This window comes from Balaenoptera borealis (assembly GCF_965194805.1).
Source record: "Balaenoptera borealis genome assembly, chromosome: 13".
Taxonomy (NCBI): Eukaryota; Metazoa; Chordata; class Mammalia; order Artiodactyla; family Balaenopteridae; genus Balaenoptera; species Balaenoptera borealis.
Genome location: NC_138870.1, coordinates 70,216,518 through 70,233,540, shown reverse-complemented (window position 1 = coordinate 70,233,540; position 17,023 = coordinate 70,216,518). Strand labels below are relative to the sequence as shown.

General features: G+C 38.4%; 1 protein-coding gene across 7 annotated transcripts in view; it reads right to left on the bottom strand.

The window, feature by feature from the left end:
• The window catches only part of TMTC2 (transmembrane O-mannosyltransferase targeting cadherins 2), an 889,086-nt gene that overhangs the window by 482,388 nt on the left and 389,675 nt on the right, over positions 1 to 17,023 (bottom strand). The window lies entirely within an intron of this gene.

The window sequence follows — 17,023 nt, the reverse complement described above, 5'->3', positions numbered from 1 at the left end:
AAAATTCAAATGCAATCACTAAAAATGCTTTCCAAATTTAACTCATGTAGTTTAACGAGATAAAGTTCTAATTTTTAAGTCAAACAGCTTTTAAACTTCTAATGGTCGATGTTTACAATCAATATAGCAATACAGTATGTAGCACTAGTTTAATACAAGGGTTTCCATCCCCAAATTCTCAAACATTAGTTAACAACAACAAGGCCTTCCCAAAGGAAAAAACACTTTGCTTGTTATCTACGAATAAGGGCTGCTCCGTTCTTGTCTTGTCCCTGGAACTTTCTGGCTAACAAAGGGCAGCTGATACCTTGGCAGTTACATAAATGTATATTTCAAACATCAGATAAAACTAAAATTGTTTATGCTAAGATTATGTTTTCATTTTACAGATGGTGTCAACTATTAATTGTCTTGGCAACTATGATATAGCCTAAAATAATTCACAATTATTTTTACGGTTTAGTGTTTTCACAATGCAAGCATTTTTTTCAGCTGAATTCATATGACTCCACTCTTTACTGTAAATACAATTATTTCTGAATCAAAAACAATGTTGGGGGGAGGGTTGAATAGCTCAGAGTAAATCAGCTGGGAAAAGATGATCAGATTTGGATTTGAAGAGATCAGGATTTGAGTTCTTGCTCAACCACCGGCTGTGACCTTGGTGAGGTCCCCTAACATATCTGTGTCCCAGTTCTTTCATTTATGAAATACTGAATAAACATCAACTTTTTTGCATGTTGTTAGAAAGATAAAATGAGAAAATAAATGTAGCATAGTATTGATACATGCACATAATAAACACTCTACAAATGTCAAGTTCACTTTTTCTTGTCTCATTTTGCTTGAGGTCTAGCACATGCATGTTTATGATTTACGTTGTTATACGTACTTTATAATTTTTATTTCAATGGCTGCATAACATGTCTCTTTGGATGTATACCAAGGTTGTCTTAAGTCTTCAACTGCTGGGTATTATTTTCCGACTCTTCTGTATCCTTTTTTCTTTTCCAAAAATAATGTTGCAAATATAAGCTATTCCTGACCTTCGAAAACCTTTTGGTCAGGATGACTCCATACTTATCAAGAAAAATACAGATGGTCAACTTCTAATTTTAAACACCAATCCAAATAAACATAGCTCTAAATTACATGAGCAGTGACTAGCTCCACATTGGAAACCTAAAATAACACCACCTACTCTGTCTTCCTAAAAGAACTTTGTTATCATACCACCCATTGTTAATACTGAGTTTCTTGATGCTGGGACACATTTCTGAATTATGTCCACTCCCAGAGCGTAGCATGACTGTCAATAAACAGCTACTAAATTGAAGGCGAAGTGTGTTCACAGCCGGACTTACTGGAGATGCTAAGTAGATAAAATGTTCAGACTTCCTGCTATCCTGAGTGGGAAGAGAGGAAATGGGGAGGGAGAACCACGGCTGGAGACCATTCCCTACTAACCAGAAATAGAAAAGGCCCAGTGATGGGGCTGAGAGAAACCAGATGGCTCTGTGGGGTAGTGGTTATTTCTTGAACCACTTTATTATCAGAGTCTGTACCTAACTATAATTGCAACTCAAGGGGATTATTAAAAACACTCAGAGGTTACAGAATCACACTGCCTAGGTTCCAATGCCATTTCTGCTCCAGTGACATGTGCACTTAGGAAGCACTGAGACCACAGCTTCTTCTGAAAACGGGATGAGAACAGTACTTGCTTCACAGGGTTGTTGATGAGATTACATGAGGATGCAAAATTACTGTCTTTTCCCTCTTCTTTTCTGTCTCCTCATCATCTCAAACACACAAAGTAGGATCTTCTTGTCAATATACCTGAATGACCACTGAGTCCAGATGCTGAGGATTTGTGAACTGGCTCTGCCTATACTAGGTTTGTAGCCTTTCTTAGGTTAAACCTGGAAAAGACAGCTGTGAAACCAGGTGGTGACTTGTACATACCAAGCCACATAAATAGGCTTTACTACTGTTACTAAATTGCAGCCTGGGGTCCATCTGTCCTTAGACTACTTTGAAGTCACCTTTCTGCTATCAAGTGATTAAAAAAAGTTAATATTATTCAAAGAAAACACAATTAGGAAGTTATATCTGTTATCAAAATGAGTTCGGAATGCTAATTATAATGGTGTTTGGAATGATTCTAGTTTTGCATTATCCATGTTAGTGTTACTCATTAAACAAAAATAATCAAAAATTGACATTATGAAGTTAATGTGGGATAACCGATCTCCTGAAAGCTCACATATACTCATTAACTGTGTCTCCTAAAGAGTCAAAATCCAAATAAACTAAAAATGTGCATATTTAAGAACATCATTCAATATTTTTAAGCAGCTATAGAGTTCTACATTCAGATGAAACATTTTGGTTTAGATGTGTCTATTTTAATAGAGTAAAAAAAAGTTTTTAAAAAAAATTTTAAAAGCCTATGGACATACATTATGTAATGCTTAAAGCATCACTATAGCTTCTTATTTGAATAAATAGAAACTGATGAAATTTACATACTGGTATGCTCAAATGTGACATAAGAGTATCACTGCCTTAGGTAACTGCTTTGATAGTATCAACCATTATTCTGATAAAAAATTTCATGTGTTTGTTAAACATTTATGAATAAAACTAGATATAGAAGACTTTCTTCTTATATGGTTATTTTCTCTCTTCAAAGACAAGGGCTTCTTTATCTTTTAAGCCTGTCATGTCTCTCCTCCACAGCAATGACTAGGGTAGCTTAGTGGATGCCCACTGGACTGAATGCCTTCAGGTCTTCTAGCCTTGCTACAAAAATTGCAAGGAGTAGCATTGGCATCACCTGGGAGCTTGACAGAAATGCAGAATTTCAGTTGCCACCTACTGACCCAGAATCTGAATTTCAACAAGATCTCCCAATGCTTTGTATGCTTATTAAAATTGGAGAAGCATGGTTCTAGAGGTTATTTCCAGATTCTAGATTACGTCCTTTTAGGGTTTTTGAGATGAAGTTTCCTATAAGAAGATGAAGTTCCTACAGAACAAAAGCCTATCAGATCACACGTCTATCCTTCCATAAAGTAGAATTCTTCTCTTGGCCATGTAATTATTTAAGGTAATAAATGTTCAAATGAAACTTTATTAACAGAAGCCATAAATGACTAAATATTGTTAGACAGGAGGAGAAGGAATGAAAAGTCTTCTCATAACCAAAGAGGAGCATGTAAAGGTTTCTAAACAGATTTAAAGACTACCTCACTATATAACTGAAATGCAAGAAGTCCAGGTGACTGACTGGCTGTCTGTCTGATTACATAGTAGTGTCACTGCTCTCTGCCAGCTATGACTCATGGACTGGGGAGCAGAAACCCGACCACATCTGCTGATGTCTTCCCTCACACACATCCTCTTTTATTAAAGACAGCCGATGAAATTTTCAGCATGTTAACAAAGGCAGTCAAGCAGCTTGCAACCCAGTAATATGGGGCTTGTGGCTCCTCACAGCAAATGACACCACCTCCTACTTCACAGACTAGAAAGGAAAACCAGACCTTTCTCGTTTCCTTGAAGAGGACAGATGCTTTACATCAAAGGGTCTGACTAGCAGCCATAATGAGGCTATGAATGATGTCTTTTCCAAGTCTCTAGGGAATTATGCCTTTATTGTCACTTTACTGTGGTCTTTGGCTTACTTCTCTAACATTGGAGGAAATAAGCAAAATTAAAATTAATATATATGTAGATGTATGTTGGGGTGGGGTAGAGCAAAGGTAAGATTATGAAGGTCTTATTCTAATCTAATGCCCTTGATGCTCCCAAGGAACCCAGCTGATCATACAGCATTGGAACACAAAATCATCTTCCTAGCCTTTGCCTATTACATAGTCTTGGAAAGATATCTATGGAGGAGGAATAGTGAGACCATAAGGGGATTTAAGATTGGGAATCCATGTTTCTACTGGGAACAGGACTAAAATATAGAACTTTGAACAGAGGACATGGGTGAGGCCTAGGAAAAGGAAAAGAAGGACTTGGTTGAAATGTTCTGGAGTTGTAAACCCACACAGTAACTGGCCTCTCTGTATCCCATTAGTCCCTGAGACCACTTCCCTTTTCTGAAAATAAATCAACAGGCAAGAGAAGCTATGAAAAAGATGAAGACAGAGATAACAGACCAATAGTTCTAGTTTTATAAATGTATCAATTTTCACTCAGTGTTGCTGAAATTATCCATATAGTTGTACATTTACTGTTGTAAGAACTAAATAACTTTTAAGAAAGAATGTCTAAAGTTAGCCTTACCCAGCTGTTATTCAGTTAATACACTACACATTTGGGGGATGTTTTCAAGATAACCACCTTTAACTTCCCTTCTGAATTTGCGAACTTAAATGAGTTTGCACAGTCTGAAGTTTTTAATGGATTCTCACTCTTTTTCAAATAGTTACCCAATAACTTAATGAAGGCTGCCTACTGCCATTCAACTGGATTCAGCTGAAATTGCTTACCCAATTTAATTTACTGGAGCAGTAGCTGTACCATGATGCTTAAAAATGAATGGTATAAACTTTAAAGAAACATATTCATGAAAAAGAGTATTTATGCATACATTTAAGGCATTTCTTTATATTTACTGTGCCTTGTACATGGCAAATATTTAATAAATAATTACCGAATTAAAGTTTTTAAGATTATCAGGTTTATGGAAAAAAAGTGTGACATGGACTGAGACAAAATTAGATACCTTATTCCCTTCGGTTCCAATAGCACTCCTTCTCCTTGGTCCCACTGGCATGCGCAGTGGGCCGATACCAAGCTAGAAACCTCAATACGTTACCCTTGATTCCTGGGGAATGAATACATTCCCCCACGTGCACACATATACATTCATCCAATTGTTTAGTCTTGGCAACTTCACCCTCAAATCTCCCTTAAATCTGTCTTTCAGTTATAATTATGCTCCTTTCTCCCAACTTGGTTTAAGCCGTGATCAACTTCTGAGATTGTTTAAATAAAATTATTTTGACAGAAAAGAATAATAAATGAATGGGTAGCTGAAAAGACTGATGGGTGACAGGTTAAATGAATGAACACACAAGTAAAGCCATATGCAGGGTTTTTCTTTATTGTAAATATTTTAGTCATACAAGAATTTCAGAGAATACAATAAAAACTGTGTACCTGCCTAACAAATAAAACTTTATAAAGACAATTGAAGCCCCCAAATATCTTTCAGTGAAACAACCCCCCTTCCTTCCAAGAAAGCCACTATCCTGAAGTTGGTATTTATCATTCCCATGTATGTTTCACACTTTTATTTTTTGTGTACCCATAGCAAATGTATGATCTTATACATTTATAAGTTTTAATTTTATACATATGTCATTATCCATCATGGGATGCCATCCTGACAAGCACTCACTTGGAACTTGAAATTTCTGCTCATCTTTTTGTTTTTCAGATTTATCCTTGTTGATATATGTAAGGTTTTGTTGTTTCACATAAATTCTGTTGAATGACTACCCATTTTCTGAAGGATGGGCTTACAGACTATTTATAAGAGGCTGCCACTATAATTCAAAAAGCTACATGCCCTCCTATGTTCATAACAGCACTATTCATAATAGCCAAGACATGGAAGCAACCTAAATGTCCATTGACAGATGAATGGATCAAGAAGATGTGGAACATATAAACAATGGAATGCTACTCAGCCATAAAAAGGAATGAGATAATGCCATTTGCAGCAACATGGATGCAACTAGAGATTATTATACTAGGTGAAGTGAGCCAGAAAGAGAAAGACAAATACCATATGATATCACTTATATGTGGAGTCTAAAATATGACACAGATGAACCTACCTACGAAACAGAAACAGACTCACAGACATAAAGAACAGACTTGTGGTTGCTAAGGGGAAGGAGGATGGGGGAGGAATGAATTGGGAGGTTGGGGTTAGCAGATGCAAACTATTAGATATAGAATGGATAAGCAACAAGGTCCTACCGTCTAGCACAGGGAACTATATTCAATATCCTGTGATAAACCATAAAGGAAAAATAATATAAAAAAGAATGTGTGTGTGTGTATATATATATATGTATAACTGAATCACTTTGCTGTACAGCAGAAATTAACACAACATTGTAAATCAACTACACTTCAATTAAAAAAAAAACCTCTCATCTTAAAAAAAAGGAGGTTGCCATCAATATTCTTTTTTTTAAAAAAATTTATTTATTTTTGGCTGTGTTGGGTCTTCCTTTCTGTACGAGGGCTTTCTCTAGTTGCGGCATGCGGGGGCCACGCCTCATCGCGGTGCGCGGGCCTCTCACTATCGCGGCCTCTCTTGTTGCGGAGCACAGGCTCCAGACGCGCAGGCTCAGTAGCTGTGGCTCACGGGCCCAGTTGCTCCGCGGCATGTGGGATCTTCCCAGACCAGGGCTCGAACCCGTGTCGCCTGCATTAGCAGGCAGATTCTCAACCACTGTGCCACCAGGGAAGCCCTGCCATCAATATTCTTGTGAATATCTCCACATGTACTTATGGGAGAGTTTCTAAGAGTGGAGTTGCTAGACATGTGGGATCTTCAACTTTGCCAGACATCACCAAATTGCTCTTCTGTGTGGTTGTAGCAAAATGCATTAGCATCAACATGTAACAGGGGTCTCTCTGTTTCCTATCCTTAATACCACTTAGTGTTGTCTGGCTTTTTAAGTTTTGCAAATTGACAGTTGGAAAACAGTATCTTATTCTGTGCTTAGTTTTTTTTCCTGATTACTAGAGAGGTTAATAATATTTTCAGAAGCTTACTAGCTTTTTACATTTCCTCTTCAGTGATCCACCTTTTTTTTTTTTTTTTTTTAATTTATTTATTTTTGGCTGTGTTGGGTCTTCGTTGCTGCACGCGGGCCTTCTCTGGTTGCGATGAGCGGGGGCTACTCTTTGTTGCGGGGCACTGGTTTCTCAGTGCGGTGGCTTCTGTTGTTGTGGAGCACAGGCTCTAGGCATGCGGGCTTCAGTAGTTGTGGCTCACGGGCTCAGCAGTTGTGGGTCGCGGGCTCTAGAGCGCAGGCTCAGTAGTTGTGGCGCACAGTCTTAGGTGCTCCGTGGCATGTGGGATCTTCCCGGACCAGGGCTCGAACCCGTGTCCCCTGCATTGGCAGGCAGATTTTTAACCACTGCGCCACCAGGGAAGCCCGATCCACCTGTTCTTTAACATTTGGACAGAATACATTCTGTAGGGATTGTCAACTACATGGTGATATTTGAAAGGTGCACTTTCCATGCGGTGAGAGGATAACAGAAGTCTGGGCAGCGAGAGGGACAGCAGGAGCCACCAAAATGTGTCCCAGTGACTATAGGGAGCCTGGACCACTGTATGTGGGAGAAGGATGGCTTTCTGCTGGTGCTCCTCGCATGCAGGACAGACTTTTCTTTATGGCCTGCTTCTCCGTCTCTATTCAGATTCCTTGCTTTCTGGCTTCTTAGTTCCTTTTCCCAGGGGCAACAAGCAAATTTAAGATGAACAGTATGTTTCATATTCTTCCTCTCTTTACTACCCTCCATTTCTACTGGCACTGCCTGGGATAGCATTTAGGGATGGGATGAGATGCTATCAGCCTCCTATTCTCCCCACTTTCAATTTCTTCCTTACTCCAATACCTTCCACCTGACCATCTGTCTTTCTTAAGCACAGTGGGGTTTTAGAGGGTCAACCTGTGCCGACAGAAAAGAATCCACTCTTCATTCCAGTACTAAGAAACCCTTTACAACTTGGCACCCCAAATAAGCCCTCCATATACATTCTTCATGAGCCACGTGAAACTTTTCTTTCTGCCATGTGCTATTTTGAGCATCCATTTCTTATCAAACTACTATTCTGACAAAGCTCTTCTTCCACTCTCTTTTTTACAAACTTCTGTTCATTTCAAAAACGAACTGAACAATCTCTTATTCATAGCTTACCTTCTATGTTGCCATAGTACTGTCTACATACATTAATTGCAACACTTACCACAATGAATTATATCTACTTGTTGTGTCTGCCTTCTATGCTGGAAGGTAAGATAGTGAATTTACTTTGTTTTTATAGTGCTAGTGCCAGGCTCTGGCATGTGAAAGAAACTCTCAGTGAATGCTTTCTGAAAGAAGGAAAATTTGTATGGTTTAGCAAAAAGAGGTGACCTAGGAGAGGTAAATTCTAGTCCAATCTTAGTGTAATTTAACAAACATTTATTAAGCACTTACTATATGTCAAGGTTGCTGCCAGATACGCTATATAAGTGGTGAAAAAGAACAATATATTTTTTTGGTCTGTATGTGTCTTGAGCTAACTTTAATTGCACACTTGGCATTTATCACAAAGTATCAGGAGGTGTACATTCTATTATATATCATTTATGCTCCTGAAATTTGTGAGGTAGGCAAAACTGATATCCATGCCCTGTTTTAAGAACTATAGGGGATTGTACAGAAGGCTTCACCGCCCTCAAGGAGTTTATAGTCCAGGGCATGAATACAAATTCTTCTACGCCAAAGAAGAATCAGACATGTCTACAAAGGACATACGAAGACTGAGCTAAGGGGTAAAGGGAGATTCCTTCCTTATGGGTGTGAAGCTTTTAGACAAGATAAATCATCAGTTTGCTTCAAATCTTTCATTCTTCCGAAATAAGAATGATACAGAAACTTCTGAAATGAATGGGTCATATCAAAATCAGTTTGTTACTTTTTAAAGCAAACTGTGGAGAGCAGAGCCAGCAGTGGAGAGAAGCCCTCATAGAGCAGGGTCTGCATTTCAATTAGTCTGGAGATTCAGATGCTAGTAGTGACAGCCATGATGTTAACCCTTCTGAGACCAAACCAAAATGGAAAAAAATTTATTAAAAAATGAAATATTAATACAACAAATGAAAGGTCTTTCACAAAATTTTATGACAAAAAAACCCCACAACCAGTGCAATGTTCCCAATTCAGAAATGATAGTTCTTTGTAGTCATACTCTGACTACAGTCATATTTTGAATAAAGCATCTCTGCAAAAAGATTTATCAAACTGTACATCCAGCAAGGGAAAGCAACACAGGAAGTCTAGCAATGGCAAGGCAAATTCTGACAGATAATAGAAATGATTCATTCTGATTCTCAGTTTCAACACAGTATTTGTGTTTTTGAAATAGCTTTGAATAAAACAAAACGATATAGATGACAAGCAAGACACGACGCAGTAGTTTCAATTTGTCAGTGACAAATTTTATCCTGTGTGCTCAATCCTTATCTCCTACCTCTGTCCCATCCCAGCGGGTATTACAAGAATGTTCATTTAACTTTTATGATGGGTGTGATTGCCACAATATGGAGTGCTATTCATTTCTATAGCAATCAAAATGCCAACAGCTGTGGTTTGGGGGATAGCAAACAGTGACTGTAACAAAGTCATTTCAAAGGTGGTGGCAATTTCTAACAGATTTTAAAGTACATCTACTAAATTAAGGATATGACCTCAGAAATTATTCTTCACTGAGGATGATCCTATTTCAAAGATAGGTTTTCCTTATGTCCTTAATTTCACAGGAAGTCTCTCACATGATCCAAATGGAAAACCTTGATCCCAGGCCACCTAAGTTTCACTCACAGCTTTTTTTTTTTTTTTAACCTTTTTTAATTGAATGAAAAATTCTTTAAATTCTACAGTGCTTTACAGTTTTCAAAAGTTTCACACACACATGATTTCATACAGTCCCATAATAACCCTCTTCTCCCCCTATCCCTTACTCACAGCTTTTATAAAATGCAACTGAGGGGCTTCCCTGGTGGCGCAGTGGTTAAGAATCCGCCTGCCAATGCAGGGGACACGGGTTCGAGCCCTGGTCTGGGAAGATCCCACATGCCGCGGAGCAACTAAGCCCGTGCGCCACAACTACTGAGCCTGCGCTCTAGAGCCCGCGAGCCACAACTACTGAAGCCCGCACGCCTAAAGCCTGTGCTCTGCAACAAGAGAAGCCACCACAATGAGAAGCCTGCGCCCCGCAACAAAGAGTAGCCCCCACCCACTGCAACTAGAGAAAGCCCGCGTGCAGCAGTGAAGACCCAATGCAGCCAAAAATTAAATAAATGAATAAATTTTAAAAAATGCAATTGGCACACTTTATCTTGATTTGCAACAAGCACGTAGTTCATCATTTGAAGGAAAATGACTAAATAAATTTCTACCTATGTGAGAAAATATACTATGACTTAAAGTGCATGAAGATTAGAAAGATGAAAGTAAGAAGAATTTATTGAAGGTTAAAAACAATGAAGGAAAGAAGTTTAGAAAAAGATCTGCACGGTAGGCAAACATTATTTCTCTCAAACACCAAGAGCTGTCTTCTCTTACTAATCTAGAGAGCTGCTACAAAAGCCCATAGCATCTTCTTCTCCTTTTCTTTGAACCAAAGTCCTTGCCTGTTTCTAGTCCAAATATGAGTTAAGCGACATAATTCACTTTACACTTTATTCGTTTCTTTTTAGCATGAAGGGGAGGCAGGAACACGGGCATGCTTCCTCAATCATAGTCATATTACACAGAAGGATTTCCAGCTGTACAGGCCATCCTAGTGTGTATGTGTGAAGCATGAGTTTGAATATATCTAATACAATGACTGCTCCCAAGGAGTTGAAACATGTCACTGGAATAATCACGTTGTTATTAAAATGTATTTTCAGAGACATGTTGGAAGTTGAGATTTAGACTTACAATATTTAAGAACTCAACTGCCATGGAAGATGGAAGCAGAGAGCTAATTCTTTTTTTTTTTCCGGGCGGGGGGGCCGGCAGCTGGCCTTTTTTTTTTTTTTTTTTTTTTTTTTGCTGTGTAAATTGATCTGATCAAAAAAATACAATATAGCAAGAGGTATGGACATACCACATTGACAGAATCAAAGTTATACTGGAGTAAAGACTTGACAGATGCCACAACAATCAGATCCAGGAGATTATTTTTAACCTATGTACATCACTTCTCATAATTAACTTCTATGTTTGCAATAAATAGCTTTGATCTGATGGAGGTCAACTGAGAGACAGTAGTTTGCATGTCGTGGAAATGACAGATTTGTTCCTGAATGGGACTAATTGAAAATATTAATTTTTTTATTATGGAAATAAGCATGTCAGAGACCTTAAAACAGTGGATTAAGATGAAATTTAGGTTAGGCATACACTCTCTAAAGATGGATAACACTTTTTTTTTTCCCTTTCACAAAGCAGATGGGGACCCTGGTGTGAACAAGCAGGATTAATGCAAGGTCGACAGTGTCATTCACAGCAATCACATTTCAACATGACATTAGAAGGCAGAAACTGTACATCCGCAGAATGAATAGGAAGAAATACATTTCCCTGGGAGAATTCCAGCACACAGCAAGTGGAAAGTTTTGTGAATGCTCTAAGTTAGGATGACCAGATCAAATGTAACAAGCAGAAGCAAAGCAATTCCTCCCGAAACTATAAATCTTTCCAGGGACTAAAAATAAAATGTAAACACACTGTCTGCTGCATGGCATTCTATTTGCACTTTCCTAGGGCCTAGACTTTGTTGATACATGCTTGTAAAAATAATGATGCAAGCTCTTCACACATCATTTCAGAAAATATTCCATCAGGACACACCAATCAAGGTGAAGCCATGCTGTACTCCAAGCCATTATACTGGCCAAAGTGTCACACCTGCTGAAAATGTAAAAATAAACATGGCTTGTGTGTATCTACACTCATGGCAAATCAAGGGAGGCTAAATGGCAGAACTTCTGCCACTCACGTAGTCTAAGCTCACATCTCCCCCTCAAGATCTCTGCATTCAATTGCACACTTGGCCTTTGTTTCTGAAACGTTCGTTACCTGAAATTGTCACATTCAGACTGAACCTCCTAACTTAAAGCCTGTATAGTCAGCACTTTATAGGAAGGCATTAAAGACTGGCTTGATGACACTTTTCTGCATAATAGCTTCCAAAATTGTAAATAAAACAGATTTTGTATCACCTTGACCTAATCTTATCTCTTCTCTGAGCAACTCTATTTTCGAAAATGCTACACCACTTATTTTCTTGACTCCCTTCCTTGGTCTAAACTATTAATATAAAACAAGTGAGCAAGCAAGCAAATAATAAGCAATCAATAAAGCAACCACACAGACCAAGAGTCCAAGCAACTGAGAATCTCAAATATATTTATTGAATACTTATTCACCCATACTCACAAATAACAACCAAAATACTTGAAAAGGAAGGTAGAACAAAATAAATTATTCCAATGATTAATTCTCATATGCCAACTTTGATTTCTTTTAGACTCATCTTCAATACTGAGTTAGGGAACTGTAATGAATATGTGATACATGTCAAATATGTCTACAAAATCACAAAGTAATACATTTTTACTTACTCAAAAAACATAATTTTGTATTGATAATGCAACAACCTTGAATAGTGATTTGATATTTGACTACAGAAAAAACTTGGCTACATTTCATCTCTACCTATGATTTGTATCTGAACAAGAAAACAAAAAGAACTTCTCTAGAAGTATAAGAGAGGCACATCTCAATTATTTCATGTAAGAAATTAGAGGCAAGATCCTTTTCTGCTATTACATATTAGCTAGTCTTAAAGTATCTTATGAATACTTCACTAAGTATCTAATTAAATTATAGGCCATTTGTCTCATAAATGCTTAATGTCCATTACATATAATAACTAAGTCCAATTTCAGTATCTTGAAATGGCTCATAGAAATTAAGCTATGCTCTAATGCCTATAATTTAACACTTTTATTTACTTCAGTCAAAGACAGAAGTTTTAGAACTTTGTGACCTTCTTTGGTTCATCCAAGAGAAGAAGAAATTAAGTGGTAATTATGAAGGCAATATTCTTAGAAAATTAAGTCCTGGATGCTAAGTGAACATGACGGCCACATGAAAGGTCAGCCTCCAGCAGAGAAGCAAGGAGGGCATGTGGTGAATCTACAGGTCTTTTTAATGCCAGAACTTGAAGAACCTGTGAACTAAAGTATTGCCTGCCATATCAGTAAATAAAGAATGTTGCAGCCATCAAGCCATCACATTACAGCTGCCCGGAGAGTGAGCCCTGAGGGAACTCAGGATGGAGACAAATGGGCTGCCCACTGCCAAGCCCATCTAGAAATCAGCTGCTGCAACCACCTCTGACGATGCACCCCGAGGCAACTCAGGATGAGAAAGCACAGGATACTGGCCCCAGATAGCTGAAGTGCATATCAAAGGAATGATTTCAGTCAGCCCTGACTCTTGCCTCTTCCTATACATAGAAAAGTGCTGAATTTTTAACTTGAGATGTCTGGTTTTCTTTTATTAACACTAATGTTAATAAAAGAAATGTTTAGACTACCTGGTCTTTTGTTGCAAAATCTCATATATTGATATATCCTGGATCCCCCCTTGCCTCTTTGGGAACGGTTTTTCAGTGTTATCTGAGATGCTGTGTCCCAGGCTTGAAGTCCTCAGAGCGTCCATTGAATAAAACATAACTCTCTACTTTCAGGTTGTGTAATTTTTTTCAGTCGACAAACCATAGCAGGACAGGAAGCATGGCCATCCCAAGTGTAAGTAGATCACTACATTAAGTATCTCTTACTAAATAAATGGGGGTTTAGGGAGGTTGAAAAAAAAAATCTATAACAATGAAATAATTAAAATTTCAAGAAGAAAGTCACTGAAGGAGACTTGTAAGCTGCAAATGGTTAAAATATCTCTCCCGTAGTTCTATGACTATCATTTCTAAAATACGTTTGCGTTCTTCATTGATCTCATCCATTATAGCCAAATTTCTTTACTTTCTTTTTTAATGAAATGTGTTCATTCACTAATTCATTCATCTAATTATTGAGCACCTATGTTGGGGAGTCAGCAGTTCACAAAGCAGTTCAAAAATCTCAGGCCTCATGGAGCTTAAATGCTACTTCTAAGACATACACAAAAAAATAAGTAAAATATATAGCATGTTATATTGCGATACGACAGGGTAAAAAAAAATATAACAAAGAAAGGTTTAAGGAATGTATGTAAGGAGAGAGGTCAACAAACTACAGTCTGTGGGTCATCTCCAGCACACTGCTGGCCCATTTAAAAACTTACATGTTTTAAATGGCTGAAAACACTCAAAAGAAAGAATAATATATTATGATACATGAAAATTACATAAAATTCAAATTTCAATGCCCATAAATAAAATGTTTCTGGAACATAGCCACATTCAATCATCTATGTATTGTCTATGGCTGCTTCCATGCTGCAAAGGCATGCAAAGAGCTGAATAGTTGAAACAGAGACATTATGACTGCAAAGCCTAAAATATTTACCATCTGGTCTGCTACAACCAAAGTTTGCCAATATTAAATAGGGAGATCAGGAAACGTCTTAAGAGAAGATGGCACTTGACTGAAGAATTGAAGGAGGTGAAGGTGTAAGCTTCTCAAGGAGTGACATGATCTCACTTATGCTTTGAATGTTGTGCTGAAAGTAGACTAATGAAGGACTCAAGTTTAGTATTATAGGTCAGTAGTGACGTTGTTGCCTTTGACAAGGGTAGTTGCAGTGGAAGTTGGTTTATGCGACTAGAAGAATGAGATGATTTACTGCAGTGGGAAAGACCATGTGAGAAGAAGGTGTGGGAAGAAGATCAGGAGCTCAGTTTCGGACTAGTTGCTTGAGGGGGGTCCCTGCAAGTGGAGATACTAAGTACACATTGAATAGATTAGTCTGGAGTCCAAAGAAGTGATCTCAGCCTGAGATATAAATTTGGGAGTCGTCACTGTATTTAAAGCTACGAGAGAGGTTGGGATCTCTGACAGACTGAGTATACAAAGAAGAGTGAAGCTGTTCAACAAGAGAGAAGAACTTCAAGGTTAAGAGACTGGAAGGTTGGGAAGGAATCAGCCAAGGGAATGAGTGATAAGACGGACCAGATTTAGGAGGTAGCAGAGAGAGGGTGTGCTGGTAACCAAGTGAAGAAAGTGCTTCCAGGAGGAACGAGTAATTATCTGTGTCAAACGCGATTAATACGACAAATAACGTTAAACTGAGAACAAACAGATTTAATGATGTTCTGTGCTGTTCTAGTAACGTTGACAGGAGCAGTTTTGGTGACATCATTGGGGAAAAAGCCTGTATGGAGTAGGTCCAAATGAAAATAGAAAGTTTTGCTATAAACAGAAGGAGGGACATTGAGTGGTAGTTAGAGGCAGAAATGGGCTTGACAGGCTTTTTGTTTTTCAATTTTGGGAGACATAATATCATGTTTAAATGCTGATGGAGAAAACCTGGTAGAGAGAAAAAAATTTGTTAATATAAGAGAGAGTCAGAGATACAGAAACAGAAAAACGGAGAGAGGGAGGAGAGACAGAGGAAGAGGGATGGGGCACATCCTTCAGTCAAGAACAGAGGCATTCAGTGAAGATAAGCAGAGGTTGGTTTGAGCTAGACGTATGGACAGTTTATCCATAATAACGGGAGGAAAGGTAGCATTTAAAGGCACAGATGCAAATAGATGGTTAGATTTTGTGATGGGATCCTGTGGAAGTTCTCTCTGATTACTTCTATATTCTCAGTGAAAGAGGAAGCAAGGCCATCAGTTGAGTGTGATGATGCAAGAAGAGCTGTTGGAAATTTCAGGTGAGACAGTAAAGTGTGAACAGTAATCTAGAAAAATGTCAGACAGAACAGACTAGAAAATTATAGTAGGTTTGCCACCCAGCACTGTGGTCTCACTTGAAGTAGTGATATTGAGCTTAAAGTGTGTTGTCTTCTTCTCGAGCTACGTTTAGCTTCAAGATGCAGATATGGAACAGGCAGAGATGGACTTAACCAGGTGTTGATTGCGCCCGAAAAGTATGATGGGCAAAAAGAAGCAAAGGAGCTGAGGTTGCATGCAAGGTAGTGATAATGATTGACGTTGAAATGTAATCTCAATAAAGAGGAATGTGAGGTATAATGGTCAAGAACATTGAAACACTTGTGATTTCAATGGACTGTAGGTGCTGGGTGTGGCCGAAGCATTTGGGAAATTGGTGCCAGAGTTAGAGATGGTAGGCAGTTACTAGGCTGTGTGAAATGAGATCGTGGAGGTAGAGAAAAGAGCAACTAGTTAAGAGGGCTCTCTTGACAGACCAAAGTTAATACAGTATTTTAAGAGTTGGGGAGTGATTGATGGGTGATGCAGGCAAACGAGGGAAATAGAATCTTATGGGAATTAGATTCTGGGGAAGAGGGATGACTTGTGAGGACGGGGCCTTTTGAGGTGACTTCTGTGAACAGGGATAGAAAACATGACTGAGATTAGTCCTCATGGTACCAAGGAAAAAAAATGACACAACAATTTTGTTAACAAATAACTAGCAAGGAGGGGCATTAATTAGTTAGGATAACTTTTTTTTTCCTTTTTAAAATTTTATTTTATTTCATTTAAACTTTTTATTTTATACTGGAGTATAGTTGATTAGCAATATTGTGTTAGTTTCAGGTGTACAGCTAAAGTGATTCAGTTATACATATGCATGTATCCATTCTTTTTCGAATTCTCTTCCCATTTAGGTTGTTACATAATATTGAGCAAGAGTTCCCTGTGCTATGCAGTAGGTCCTTGTTGGTTATCCATTTTAAATATAGCAGTGTGGGGCTTCCCTGTTGGCGCAGTGGTTGAGAATCTGCCCGCCAATGCAGGGGACACGGGTTCGAGCCCTGGTCTGGGAAGACCCCACATGCCACGGAGCGGCTAGGCCTGTGAGCCACAATTACTGAGCCTGCGTGTCTGGAGCCTGTGCTCCGCAACAAGAGAGGCCGCGATAGTGAGAGGCCCGCGCACCGCGATGAAGAGTGGCCCCCACTTGCCACAACTAGAGAAAGCCCTCGCACAGAAACGAAGACCCAACACAGCCATAAATATAAATAAATAAATAAATAAATAAATAAATAAATAAATAAATAAATAAATAAAAAACAGCAAACT